The sequence below is a fragment of the Rutidosis leptorrhynchoides genome, chromosome 1 (assembly GCF_046630445.1).
Source record: "Rutidosis leptorrhynchoides isolate AG116_Rl617_1_P2 chromosome 1, CSIRO_AGI_Rlap_v1, whole genome shotgun sequence".
Classification (NCBI taxonomy): domain Eukaryota; kingdom Viridiplantae; phylum Streptophyta; class Magnoliopsida; order Asterales; family Asteraceae; genus Rutidosis; species Rutidosis leptorrhynchoides.
In genome coordinates, this window is record NC_092333.1 from 549714876 (window position 1) to 549729315 (window position 14440).

Here is a 14440-nt window from a genome sequence, read left to right on the forward strand (position 1 = left end):
GCCCACATCGACCCATCTTACTACTGACCATTTCGACCCATTTAGTTTAATTCAAAACATAGACCGGGCATGGTGATTAGGGATACGCTACCCAATCCTAATCAAATCCAAAAGCAAGTCTTCTAAAGCAAACTACGCGAGTCCACTAGTCCCACGCTTACCTGAGCCACCGCATCCATGCAATCTATAAAAATGTAAACAACGAGAGGGTAAGCTAACGCTTAGTGAGTGAGAATATGCTACATACATATATATGCATAAAATGGACACGCCACAACAATAAACAAATAACGCATACCGGAGCATCTAAATATAAGGCAACCTAATCTAAGCATACCGTACGATCACTAAGCAACAAGCTAATAACAAAAAGTAAGTTCACCAACGACGATGTGAACAACGCCAATAAGCTACACCCGGAGGGTTAGCTACATCACAAAAATACATTAATATATATATATATATATACATATATATACATATATATATATACATATATACATATATACATATATACATATATACATATATACATACATATATATATATATATATATATATATATATATATATATATATATATATATATATATATATATATATATATATATATATATATATATATATATATATATATATATATATATATATATATATATATATATATATAACAATATGTAAACAAAATACAAACGTCCAAGGTTAACCCCTTAACCCAATACCAAAACCGATTACCAAAATGAAGATTGGCCGAACTACACGAGCCTTAGTAAATCCGCATCTACACGAGACTACTATCTTCATTACCACAACAACATCGAGGTTGGCCGAACTACATGAGCCGTAGTGAATCCAAGCTACACGAGATCACTACCTCAATAAGATGACCGAACTACAAGCGTCACCGTGAATCCGCATCCACACGTGATCCACTTCACAACTCAATAAGATGACCGAAAACTACACGCGTCATCGTGAATCCACATCCACACGTGACTCACTTCTCAATATCAAAACCCTTCGCCATTGGTGTTATATCATCCACATCACAAACACGTGTGATATCGTACACACAAAGTATGCACCTCGTCAAGGGTGGTCAACCAAAACGCACAACCGTGTCAATTGGACCTATACACAAGTCCACCAAATCCACCTATATGTGAAGTGAGCTCTATAACCGAGAGCCACTTCACCTGACCCGCACTCATCCTACACATACATATGCACATAGGATATTAACACTCACCTTGTCGCCTTGATGATTGCAACCAAATAATCTGCAACTCGCCGATGGAATGTACCTATTCCATTATCACAACACAACAACACAATTAGGGTTGACTTACAAACCAACTCAAATGACACTTAGTGTAATTTCGACCCAAATGCATATCCAAGCACAAAACGCGCCTAAACTAACCAATAATCACAAACACAAGTGAAAATGGTCCTAACACACTAATTAAACCCGAACACGAGTGTTAAACACGGGTCTCGCCCATTTTGACACCAAAACCCTAATTTTGACCCATTTCAAAATTAGTCAACCAAATACACCCAAAAGGGTTCCAACACTTCCATAATCACTATACCTAGTGATTAAACCCATTATCAAAGTCTAATCAAGGCCAAATCGTCAACCAACCCAAAACCCGCCAAGTGACAAGAATAACTAGTCACCATAAACCCATTTCATCATCTAAGAGGGTTCCACAACAAACTAGCTTAAAACCCTAACTTGAATATCAAATCTAACAAATGAAATTCGGAGTTTGAGCTTACCAATACTACCACAACGTAGCTAGGAGCGAGATGAACAACTTTAGAACCCGAGCTTTGGTGAGAATCCGACTCCTTCCTCTCCAAATCAAGCTTTCTCTCTCTAAACTCTTACTCTCTCACTAGAACAAGATGAGAGGGTTTATGTTAGTGAAGATAAGGTTGAATGAGCTCAACCTTTGCCCATTTGTGGCTTAAAGCCGGCCTCCAAGTGAAAAGACCAACATACGCCATATTAAAAACTAAAATATTGAAATGTCCCGTTCTTATTGATTAAAAACGTTCCATATTAATTGATTTCGTTGCGAGGTTTTGACCTCTATATGAGACGTTTTTCAAAGACTGCATTCATTTTTAAAACAAACCATAACCTTTATTTCATAAATAAAGGTTTAAAAAGCTTTACGTAGATTATCAAATAATGATAATCTAAAATATCCTGTTTACACACGACCATTACATAATGGTTTACAATACAAATATGTTACATCGAAATCAGTTTCTTGAATGCAGTTTTTACACAATATCATACAAACATGGACTCCAAATCTTGTCCTTATTTTAGTATGCAACAGCGGAAGCTCTTAATATTCACCTGAGAATAAACATGCTTTAAACGTCAATAAAAATGTTGGTGAGTTATAGGTTTAACCTATATATATCAAATCGTAACAATAGACCACAAGATTTCATATTTCAATACACATCCCATACATAGAGATAAAAATCATTCATATGGTGAACACCTGGTAACCGACAATAACAAGATGCATATATAAGAATATCCCCATCATTCCGGGACACCCTTCGGATATGATATAAATTTTGAAGTACTAAAGCATCCGGTACTTTGGATGGGGTTTGTTAGGCCCAATAGATCTATCTTTAGGATTCGCGTCAATTAGGGTGTCTGTTCCCTAATTCTTAGATTACCAGACTTAATAAAAAGGGGCATATTCGATTTCGATAATTCAACCATAGAATGTAGTTTCACGTACTTGTGTCTATTTTGTAAATCATTTATAAAACCTGCATGTATTCTCATCCCAAAAATATTAGATTTTAAAAGTGGGACTATAACTCACTTTCACAGATTTTTTTTTTCTTCGTCGAGAAGTAAGACTTGGCCACTGTTGATTCACGAACCTATAACAATATATACATATATATTAAAGTATGTTCAAAATATATTTACAACACTTTTAATATATTTTGATGTTTTAAGTTTATTAAGTCAGCTGTCCTCGTTAGTAACCTACAACTAGTTGTCCACAGTTAGATGTACAGAAATAAATTGATAAATATTATCTTGAATCAATCCACGACCCAGTGTATACGTATCTCAGTATTGATCACAACTCAAACTATATATATTTTGGAATCAACCTCAACCCTGTATAGCTAACTCCGACATTCACATATAGAGTGTCTATGGTTGTTCCGAAATAAATATAGATGTGTCGACATGATAGGTCGAAACATTGTATACGTGTCTATGGTATCTCAAGATTACATAATATACAATACAAGTTGATTAAGTTATGGTTGGAATAGATTTGTTACCAATTTTTCACGTAGCTAAAATGAGAAAAATTATCCAATCTTGTTTTACCCATAACTTCTTCATTTTAAATCCGTTTTGAGTGAATCAAATTGCTATGGTTTCATATTGAACTCTATTTTATGAATCTAAACAGAAAACGTATAGGTTTATAGTCGGAAAAATAAGTTACAAGTCGTTTTTGTAAAGGTAGTCATTTCAGTCGAAAGAACGACGTCTAGATGACCATTTTAGAAAACATACTTCCACTTTGAGTTTAACCATAATTTTTGGATATAGTTTCATGTTCATAATAAAAATCATTTTCTCAGAATAACAACTTTTAAATCAAAGTTTATCATAGTTTTTAATTAACTAACCCAAAACAGCCCGCGGTGTTACTATGACGGCGTAAATCCGGTTTTACGGTGTTTTTCGTGTTTCCAGGTTTTAAATCATTAAGTTAGCATATCATATAGATATAGAACATGTGTTTAGTTGATTTTAAAAGTCAAGTTAGAAGGATTAACTTTTGTTTGCGAACAAGTTTAGAATTAACTAAACTATGTTCTAGTGATTACAAGTTTAAACCTTCGAATAAGATAGCTTTATATGTATGAATCGAATGATGTTATGAACATCATTACTACCTTAATTTCCTTGGATAAACCTACTGGAAAAGAGAAAAATGGATCTAGCTTCAATGGATCCTTGGATGGCTCGAAGTTCTTGAAGCAGAATCATGACACGAAAACAAGTTCAAGTAAGATCATCACTTGAAATAAGATTGTTATAGTTATAGAAATTGAACCAAAGTTTGAATATGATTATTACCTTGTATTAGAATGATAACCTACAGTAAGAAACAAAGATTTCTTGAGGTTGGATGATCACCTTACAAGATTGGAAGTGAGCTAGCAAACTTGAAAGTATTCTTGATTTTATGAAACTAGAACTTTTGGAATTTATGAAGAACACTTAGAACTTGAAGATAGAACTTGAGAGAGATCAATTAGATGAAGAAAATTGAAGAATGAAAGTGTTTGTAGGTGTTTTTGGTCGTTGGTGTATGGATTAGATATAAAGGATATGTAATTTTGTTTTCATGTAAATAAGTCATGAATGATTACTCATATTTTTGTAATTTTATGAGATATTTCATGCTAGTTGCCAAATGATGGTTCCCACATGTGTTAGGTGACTCACATGGGCTGCTAAGAGCTGATCATTGAAGTGTATATACCAATAGTACATACATCTAAAAGCTGTGTATTGTACGAGTACGAATACGGGTGCATACGAGTAGAATTGTTGATGAAACTGAACGAGGATGTAATTGTAAGCATTTTTGTTAAGTAGAAGTATTTTGATAAGTGTATTGAAGTCTTTCAAAAGTGTATAAATACATATTAAAACACTACATGTATATACATTTTAACTGAGTCGTTAAGTCATCGTTAGTCGTTACATGTAAGTGTTGTTTTGAAACCTTTAGGTTAACGATCTTGTTAAATGTTGTTAACCCAATGTTTATAATATCAAATGAGATTTTAAATTATTATATTATCATGATATTATCATGTATGAATATCTCTTAATATGATATATATACATTAAATGTCTTTACAACGATAATCGTTACATATATGTCTCGTTCAAAAATCATTAAGTTAGTAGTCTTGTTTTTACATATGTAGTTCATTGTTAATATACTTTATGATATGTTTTCTTATCATAGTATCATGTTAACTATATATATATATATCCATATATATGTCATCATATAGTTTTTACAAGTTTTAACGTTCGTGAATCACCGATCAACTTGGGTGGTCAATTGTCTATATGAAACATATTTCAATTAATCAAGTCTTAACAAGTTTGATTGCTTAACATGTTGGAAACATTTAATCATGTAAATATCAATCTCAATTAATATATATAAACATGGAAAAGTTCGGGTCACTACAAATATCACAGCTGGCCCGACAGACCAACTGGACGGCGTCCCAAATATTGGACGGCGTCCAGATCTTCTTTGCTGGATGGCGTCCCGAATCCTGTACAACGTCCCGATCAACTGAAATGGAAACAGGGTCTTACATCTCGGTAATCAATACACAACCTGAATGTATCATCCTTCTTTTTGACAAACAAGACAGGAGCTCCCCATGGTGATGTGCTTGGTCGAATGAAATCACGTTCTAAAAGTTTTTGTAGTTGACTTTGTAATTCCTTCATTTCGCTGGGTGCGAGTCTGTATGGAGCACGAGCTATTAGTGCCGCTCCTGATACAAGGTCTATTTGAAATTTAAAGGATCGTTGTGGAGATAGTCCCGGTAATTCTTTTAGAAATACATCGGGAAATTCTTTTGTGACGGGAACATCATTGATGTTCTTTTCTTCAGTTTTGACTTTCTCGACGTGTGCTAGAACAGCATAGCAACCTTTTCTTATTAGCTTTTGCGCCTTCAAATTACCAATAAGATTTAGCTTCGCGTTGCTCTTTTCTCCATACACCATTAAGGGTTTTCCTTTTTCTCGTACAATGCGAATTGCATTTTTGTAACATACGATCTCCGATCTCTCCTTTTTCAACCAATCCATGTCAATTATCACATCAAAACTCCCTAACTCTACTGGTTTCAAATCAATCTTAAACGTTTCACTAACCAGTTTAATTTCTCGATTCTGGCATATTTTATCTGCTATAATTAATTTACCGTTTGCTAATTCGAGTAAAAACTTATTCTCCAATGGCGTTTATGGGCAACTTAATTTAGCACAAAAATCTCTACTCATAGAGCTTCTATCTGCACCCGAATCAAATAAAACATAAGCAGGTTTATCGTCAATAAGACACGTACCCGTAACAAGCTCCGGGTCTTCCTGCGCTTCAATCACATTTATGTTGAAGACTCTTTCTCGGTTTTGCCAATATATTATTTTCCTGATTTGGGCACATAGTTCTGTAGTGGCCCTTCTGCCCGCATCCGAAACAAGTAATGTGGGCATTATTTGTTCCTCTAGCCGCTGATCCATAAACTTCACACTTCGTCGCACCATGGCCCTTCCTATTACACTTAGTACACGATGTCGTACAGAGCCCGGTAGGATGGTATCCTTCACACCTCTGGCATGGTTTCTGCTTCTGGTTGTTATTGTTGGGATTGTTTATGATGACCCGAAAATTTTCGACCAAATTTAAACTTAATCTTTATTTGATTTCGATACGATAAGCAAAGCATGTAATGTTGAGTATAGAAAATTTTGGAACGATGTTCATATATTCAATCGACCTTCGACTGCTCTCGACGATTCACGAACAATTGTGTGTAAGTAAAAATGTATATATATATATATATATATATATGTATATAAATGTATATAAATGAATATAAACAAAAGTACATAAAGTGATTTAAAATAATGAAATACAATAGGTCAGTAAGGTTAAGTATGTAAAATAATATACGAGATAATAAATTGGTTATTAAAATAAAATTATATATAAATATGTATATTGTTAAGATGTAAAAATATTAAATATATATATAAACATTTCATATTAGATAATTAATAATATTAATATATGTAAGTACAAGATAAAATATAACATTTATATTAGTATTGTTACTATTATTTTTCTTATTATCATTAAAATAAATATTAATTTTAATATTAATATTAATATTAGTAATATTAGTATGATATATAGATATAAAGTTTAATACACGTAAATTGTTATATTATTATTATTATTATTATTACCTTTATAATTATTATAACTATTAGAGTTATCATCATTATTATTATTATAAATAATACGATATATCATTATTATCACTAATCAAATTATTATCGATTTTTTTTATTTATTTATTTATAGTCATAGTTATTATTATCATTTTTATTGTTATTATTACTACTTATATTAATATAATTATTATTATTATTATTATTATTATTAATATTAATTATTAAAAATAAAATGAATAAAGGTCACATACATACAAAATTGGTTGTGCATCATAGTCTACCTTTTCATTTTTTTCTTCTAAATTGTGATTCTTGTCGACCAGGTACAACTGTAAAGCAAATACTTAACCACTTGATCAATCCACCATTCCTATCAATTATCAAAGTTAAATAGCTGTATTCAGAAAATAAAAATAAAAATGTAAAAAAAAACGAAGTATCTCTGTTCTTGATGGATTTTGGCCAAAATTCGAAATCGAATTCAATTGCAAAAACTATAAATGCAAGATTGTTAAGAATGATCTAAGTAAACTGTATGTAAGTTTTCAACTTCCAATTCTTTCTATCAATTTCAAATTTTACGAGACAAAGATTATCTTCAAAAAGTCAAACATATGAACAAAGATCAAATTCGTGTTATCTGTTATATTTTTAGTTAAATTGATGATTGATAAAGTTTATATGAGTGATTTTAAACACAATTCGTATTATAATGTTTGTCTAAAACGTTCACAATAATGAAATCATATTTATTTTTTTCTTGTGTATGTCGTTACACAGCAAGCTGCGTTTATTATTATTTTTTTTGATTTAAACACTTGTTAATTGTTTCTACGTCTTGTTTTAATCCTAAAACTAATTAACAACATAATGATAATCAGTTCGATCTTTGGCCGATAGATTTTGATGAAGGAGATATAAACTGACGGAAAATAACACGGGTTATATATGTTTGAATTGAGTATTATTCAGAAAAATGGGCAATTGCTCAATGGTAAACGGTGTTAGGGTTATTCAGGAGGTCTCGGGTTCGATCCCTGCGGGTGATAACTATTTTTTTTTGGGCAACTTGAGGTAGTTTTACAAAAACCAAAATTCTTTCATATTATTGTTATTGTGATTATAACTAGAATTATGATTTTGGTCATTGTTATTATTATGATTTTAGTTATTATTATTATTGTTAGTATTATAACTATTATAAATATTATACCATGTATTATAAACATAAATTAAAATTTAAAAATTTCAAATTACTATTATTATTGTTACTACTAAAATTATTATTAATGTTACTAAATAAGTATTATTAGTATTATTGTTATTATTAGTATTATTATTGTTAATAAGATTAATATGAGCATTGTATTATTATTATTATTATTATTATTATTATTATTATTATTATTATTATTATTATTATTATTATTATTATTATTATTATTATTATTATTATTATCATTGATAAAAATATTATTATTATTACTATTGTTATTACTAATATTAACATCAAAATATGTATTATTATTAAGTAATATGATTATTAATATTATCATTATCAATGAGATAGCTATTACTATTTCTTATTATTATAAGTATCAATACTAACAATGTCATTATTAGAATTGTTATTAATAAAGTTATTATTATTATTAGCAAATCATTATTGTATCAAAACTAAATTTTTTTTAAACAAATAAATATTTTGTGCATAAAATATACTTACTACATATACTATAATTATATTAATATTTAACGTGACTATATATATATATATATATATATATATATATATATATATATATATATATATATATATATATATATATATATATATATATATATATATATATATATATATATATATATATATATATATATATATATATATATCAAATCTAGTAATATTACCTATATAAATATTTACATATAACAAACTATTGATTTTTAAATATAACATTAAACAATTTTATATATAAATATAGACATATTAATATAACTACATAAATATTAATCACTTTGAATAAATACATAAAATAAATATATATAATATATATAAAATATGATATAATAAATAAATTTATTCAATTACGATTATAGGTTTTAATATATATAATTAATATAGGTTCGTGAATCCGAGGCCAGCCTTGCATTGTTCAGTTTCATCATATGTATTTTTACTACAAAATACAATAGGTGAGTTCATTTGCTCCCTTTTACTCTTTATATTTTTGGGACTGAGAATACATGCGCTGTTTTTTACAACTGCTTTATTAAATACTTTTGAAATATATTTTTGAACTGCGAATACATGAAATGCTTTTATAAATGTTTGACGAGATAGACACAAGCAAAACATTCCTCGAATGAATTATTATGCAGACAAAAGTTCTGTGGATTATTATTGAATTATGTGGACTTGATAATTGCCACTAATTGTTGTGAATATTTTTCCCCTGATTATTATTGTTTGGTAACCTAAGAATTAAAATCGGGTATGGCCCTAATTCACGCGAATCCTAAAGGTAGCTACCGGGTTTAACACCCCCACCCAGAATGTTCACTAGACGGAAGGGCTAGTGGGCGTGGTGTTTAGTACTTCGAAGTTTATATGATTATTATACAGACGATATGTTCTGTTTTGGGGATATTATTATGCGCATTATATGTTAAGGTCGGTTACCAAGCCAAGCTATGAAAGCAATGAAAAGTGAATGTTATGTATCGAGATAATGATTTTATACACAAGTTATGTGTATGTTGTAATGACCCGAACTTTTCCATGTTTATATATATTAATTGAGATTGATATTTACATGATTAAATGTTTCCAACATGTTAAGCAATCAAACTTGTTAAGACTTGATTAATTGAAATATGTTTCATATAGACAATTGACCACCCAAGTTGACCGGTGATTCACGAACGTTAAAACTTGTAAAAACTATATGATGACATATATATGGATATATATATATAGTTAACATGATACTATGATAAGTAAACATATCATTAAGTATATTAACAATGAACTACATATGTAAAAACAAGACTACTAACTTAATGATTTTTAAACGAGACATATATGTAACGATTATCGTTGTAAAGACATTTAATGTATATATATCATATTAAGAGATATTCATACATGATAATATCATGATAATATAATAATTTAAAATCTCATTTGATATTATAAACATTGGGTTAACAACATTTAACAAGATCGTTAACCTAAAGGTTTCAAAACAACACTTACATGTAACGACTAACGATGACTTAACGACTCAGTTAAAATGTATATACATGTAGTGTTTTAATATGTATTTATACACTTTTGAAAGACTTCAATACACTTATCAAATACTTCTACTTAACAAAAATACTTACAATTACATCCTCGTTCAGTTTCATCAACAATTCTACTCGTATGCACCCGTATTCGTACTCGTACAATACACAGCTTTTAGATGTATGTACTCTTGGTATATACACTCCAATGATCAGCTCTTAGCAGCCCATGTGAGTCACATAACACATATGGGAACCATCATTTGGCAACTAGCATGGAATATCTCATAAAATTACAAAAATATGAGTAATCATTCATGACTTATTTACATGAAAACAAAATTACATATCCTTTATATCTAATCCATACACCAACGACCAAAAACACCTACAAACACTTTCATTCTTCAATTTTCTTCATCTAATTGATCTCTCTCAAGTTCTAACTTCAAGTTCTAAGTGTTTTTCATAAATTCTACAAGTTCTAGTTACATAAAATCAAGAATACTTTCAAGTTTGCAAGCTCACTTCCAATCTTGTAAGGTGATCATCCAACCTCAAGAAATCTTTGTTTCTTACAGTAGGTTATCATTCTAATACAAGGTAATAATCATATTCAAACTTTGGTTCAATTTCTATAACTATAACAATCTTATTTCAAGTGATGATCTTACTTGAACTTGTTTTCGTGTCATGATTCTGCTTCAAGAACTTCGAGCCATCCAAGGATCCGTTGAAGCTAGATCCATTTTTCTCTTTTCCAGTAGGTTTATCCAAGGAACTTAAGGTAGTAATGATGTTCATAACATCATTCGATTCATACATATAAAGCTATCTTATTCGAAGGTTTAAACTTGTAATCACTAGAACATAGTTTAGTTAATTCTAAACTTGTTCGCAAGCAAAAGTTAATCCTTCTAACTTGACTTTTAAAATCAACTAAACACATGTTCTATATCTATATGATATGATAACTTAATGATTTAAAACCTGGAAACACGAAAAATACCGTAAAACCGGATTTACGTCGTCGTAGTAACACCGCGGGCTGTTTTGGGTTAGTTAATTAAAAACTATGATAAACTTTGATTTAAAAGTTGTTATTCTGAGAAAATGATTTTTATTATGAACATGAAACTATATCCAAAAATTATGGTTAAACTCAAAGTGGAAGTATGTTTTCTAAAATGGTCATCTAGACGTCGTTCTTTCGACTGAAATGACTACCTTTACAAAAACGACTTGTAACTTATTTTTCTGACTATAAACCTATACTTTTTCTGTTTAGATTAATAAAATAGAGTTCAATATGAAACCATAGCAATTTGATTCACTCAAAACGGATTTAAAATGGAGAAGTTATGGGTAAAACAAGATTGGATAATTTTTCTCATTTTAGCTACGTGAAAATTGGTAACAAATCTATTCCAACCATAACTTAATCAACTTGTATTGTATATTATGTAATCTTGAGATACCATAGACACGTATACAATGTTTCGACCTATCATGTCGACACATCTATATATATTTCGGAACAACCATAGACACTCTATATGTGAATGTTGGAGTTAGCTATACAGGGTTGAGGTTGATTCCAAAATATATATAGTTTGAGTTGTGATCAATACTGAGATACGTATACACTGGGTCGTGGATTGATTCAAGATAATATTTATCGATTTATTTCTGTACATCTAACTGTGGACAACTAGTTGTAGGTTACTAACGAGGACAGCTGACTTAATAAACTTAAAACATCAAAATATATTAAAAGTGTTGTAAATATATTTTGAACATACTTTGATATATATGTATATATTGTTATAGGTTCGTGAATCAACTAGTGGCCAGGTCTTACTTCTCGACGAAGTAAAAATCTGTGAAAGTGAGTTATAGTCCCACTTTTAAAATCTTATATTTTTGGGATGAGAATACATGCAGGTTTTATAAATGATTTACAAAATAGACACAAGTACGTGAAACTACATTCTATGGTTGAATTATCGAAATCGAATATGCCCCTTTTTATTAAGTCTGGTAATCTAAGAATTAGGGAACAGACACCCTAATTGACGCGAATCCTAAAGATAGATCTATTGGGCCTAACAAACCCCATCCAAAGTACCGGATGCTTTAGTACTTCGAAATTTATATCATATCCGAAGGGAGTCCCGGAATGATGGGGATATTCTTATATATGCATCTTGTTAATGTCGGTTACCAGGTGTTCACCATATGAATGACTTTTATCTCTATATATGGGATGTGTATTGAAATATGAAATCTTGTGGTCTATTATTATGATTTGATATATATAGGTTAAACCTATAACTCACCAACATTTTTGTTGACATTTTAAGCATGTTTATTCTCAGGTGATTATTAAGAGCTTCCGCTGTCGCATACTTAAATAAGGACGAGATTTGGAGTCCATGCTTGTATGATATTGTGTAAAAACTGCATTCAAGAAACTTATTTTGTTGTAACATATTTGTATTGTAAACCATTATGTAATGGTCGTGTGTAAACAGGATATTTTAGATTATCATTATTTGATAATCTACGTAAAGCTTTTTAAACCTTTATTGATTAAATAAAGGTTATGGTTTGTTTTAAAATGAATGCAGTCTTTGAAAAACGTCTCATATAGAGGTCAAAACCTCGCAACGAAATCAATTAATATTGAACGTTTTTAATCAATAAGAACGGGACATTTCAGTTGGTATCCGAGCGTTGGTCTTAGAGAACCAGAATTTTGCATTAGTGTGTCTTATCGAGTTTGTTAGGATGCATTAGTGAGTCTAGACTTTCAACCGTGTTTACTTGAAAAATGATTGCTTAACAAATTTTGTTGGAAACTATATATTTTTAACATGTGAATATTATGTGATATATTAATCTCTTAACGCGTTTGATATTATGTGATAGATGTCTACCTCTAGAACAAGTCCCATTGACTCACCTAATAATAATGAAGAGTCACATGTAAATTGGAATGATTCGTGGACTGATTCACAAGTTCCCGAAGAGGAACCGGAAGAAGAGTCGGAACCGGAAGAAGAATCGGAACCGGAAGAAGAATCGGAACCGGATGAAGAAATAGAACCGGTGGGGGAAATAATAAAACGGTTAAGTAAAAGAAAATCCTCAACTAACCGACCAAGGTTAATTATGGTCAATGGTGTTTCCGCCAAGGAAGCAAAATATTGGGAGGATTACCAATTCTCCGATGAATCGGATTCCGACGAGAATTCCGATGATGTTATAGAAATTACCCCAACTGAATTTAAAAAGGCAAAAGAAAATAATAAGAGAAAGGGCATAAAAATAGAGAAATCTAATTCCAACCCCGATGAACTTTATATGTATCGTCAACCCCCGAAGTCCTTAAGTTGTAACAATGACCCGGGAACCTCTAAACCACCAGGTTTTTCTAAACCAATGTGGAAAACGACGGCTCATATTAGGGGAACATCATATATCCCTAGAAACTTGGCAAAACGAACCAAAATCGAAGAAGAAGAAACAAGCGAGTCTGAATAAGATAGTTGTATTCGTGTGGTGTAATATATGTAATATAGTGTGCTTATGCTTTATGATATATGTAAAAATTGCTTGTATTAATAAGTATTTTTTTTTTTATGAATCTAACTCTTGTCTATTTTACAGTATAAAAACACAAAATGGATAGACAACCCAATATTTTAAGAGACCTACCCGGAGACATGATTGATGAAATCTTGTCTAGAGTCGGTCAGAATTCTTCGGCACAACTATTTAAGGCGAGATCAGTTTGTAAGACATTCGAAGAACGTTCCAAGAATGCCTTGGTTTATAAAAGGCTTTCGTTCGAAAGATGGGGGATATCACATTGGGAAATCCATAAGTTACGATGTGTTTACTTTGACGCATATATTGCGGGGAACCCAAATGCTATTTTACGCAATGGGTTAAGAAATTATTTTGACTCAATATATCCTAATATTGGACTTCGTGATTTAGAAAAAGCGGCTAACATGCAACATAAAGAAGCATGTTATGCTTACGGATTAGTAATGTTCGCTT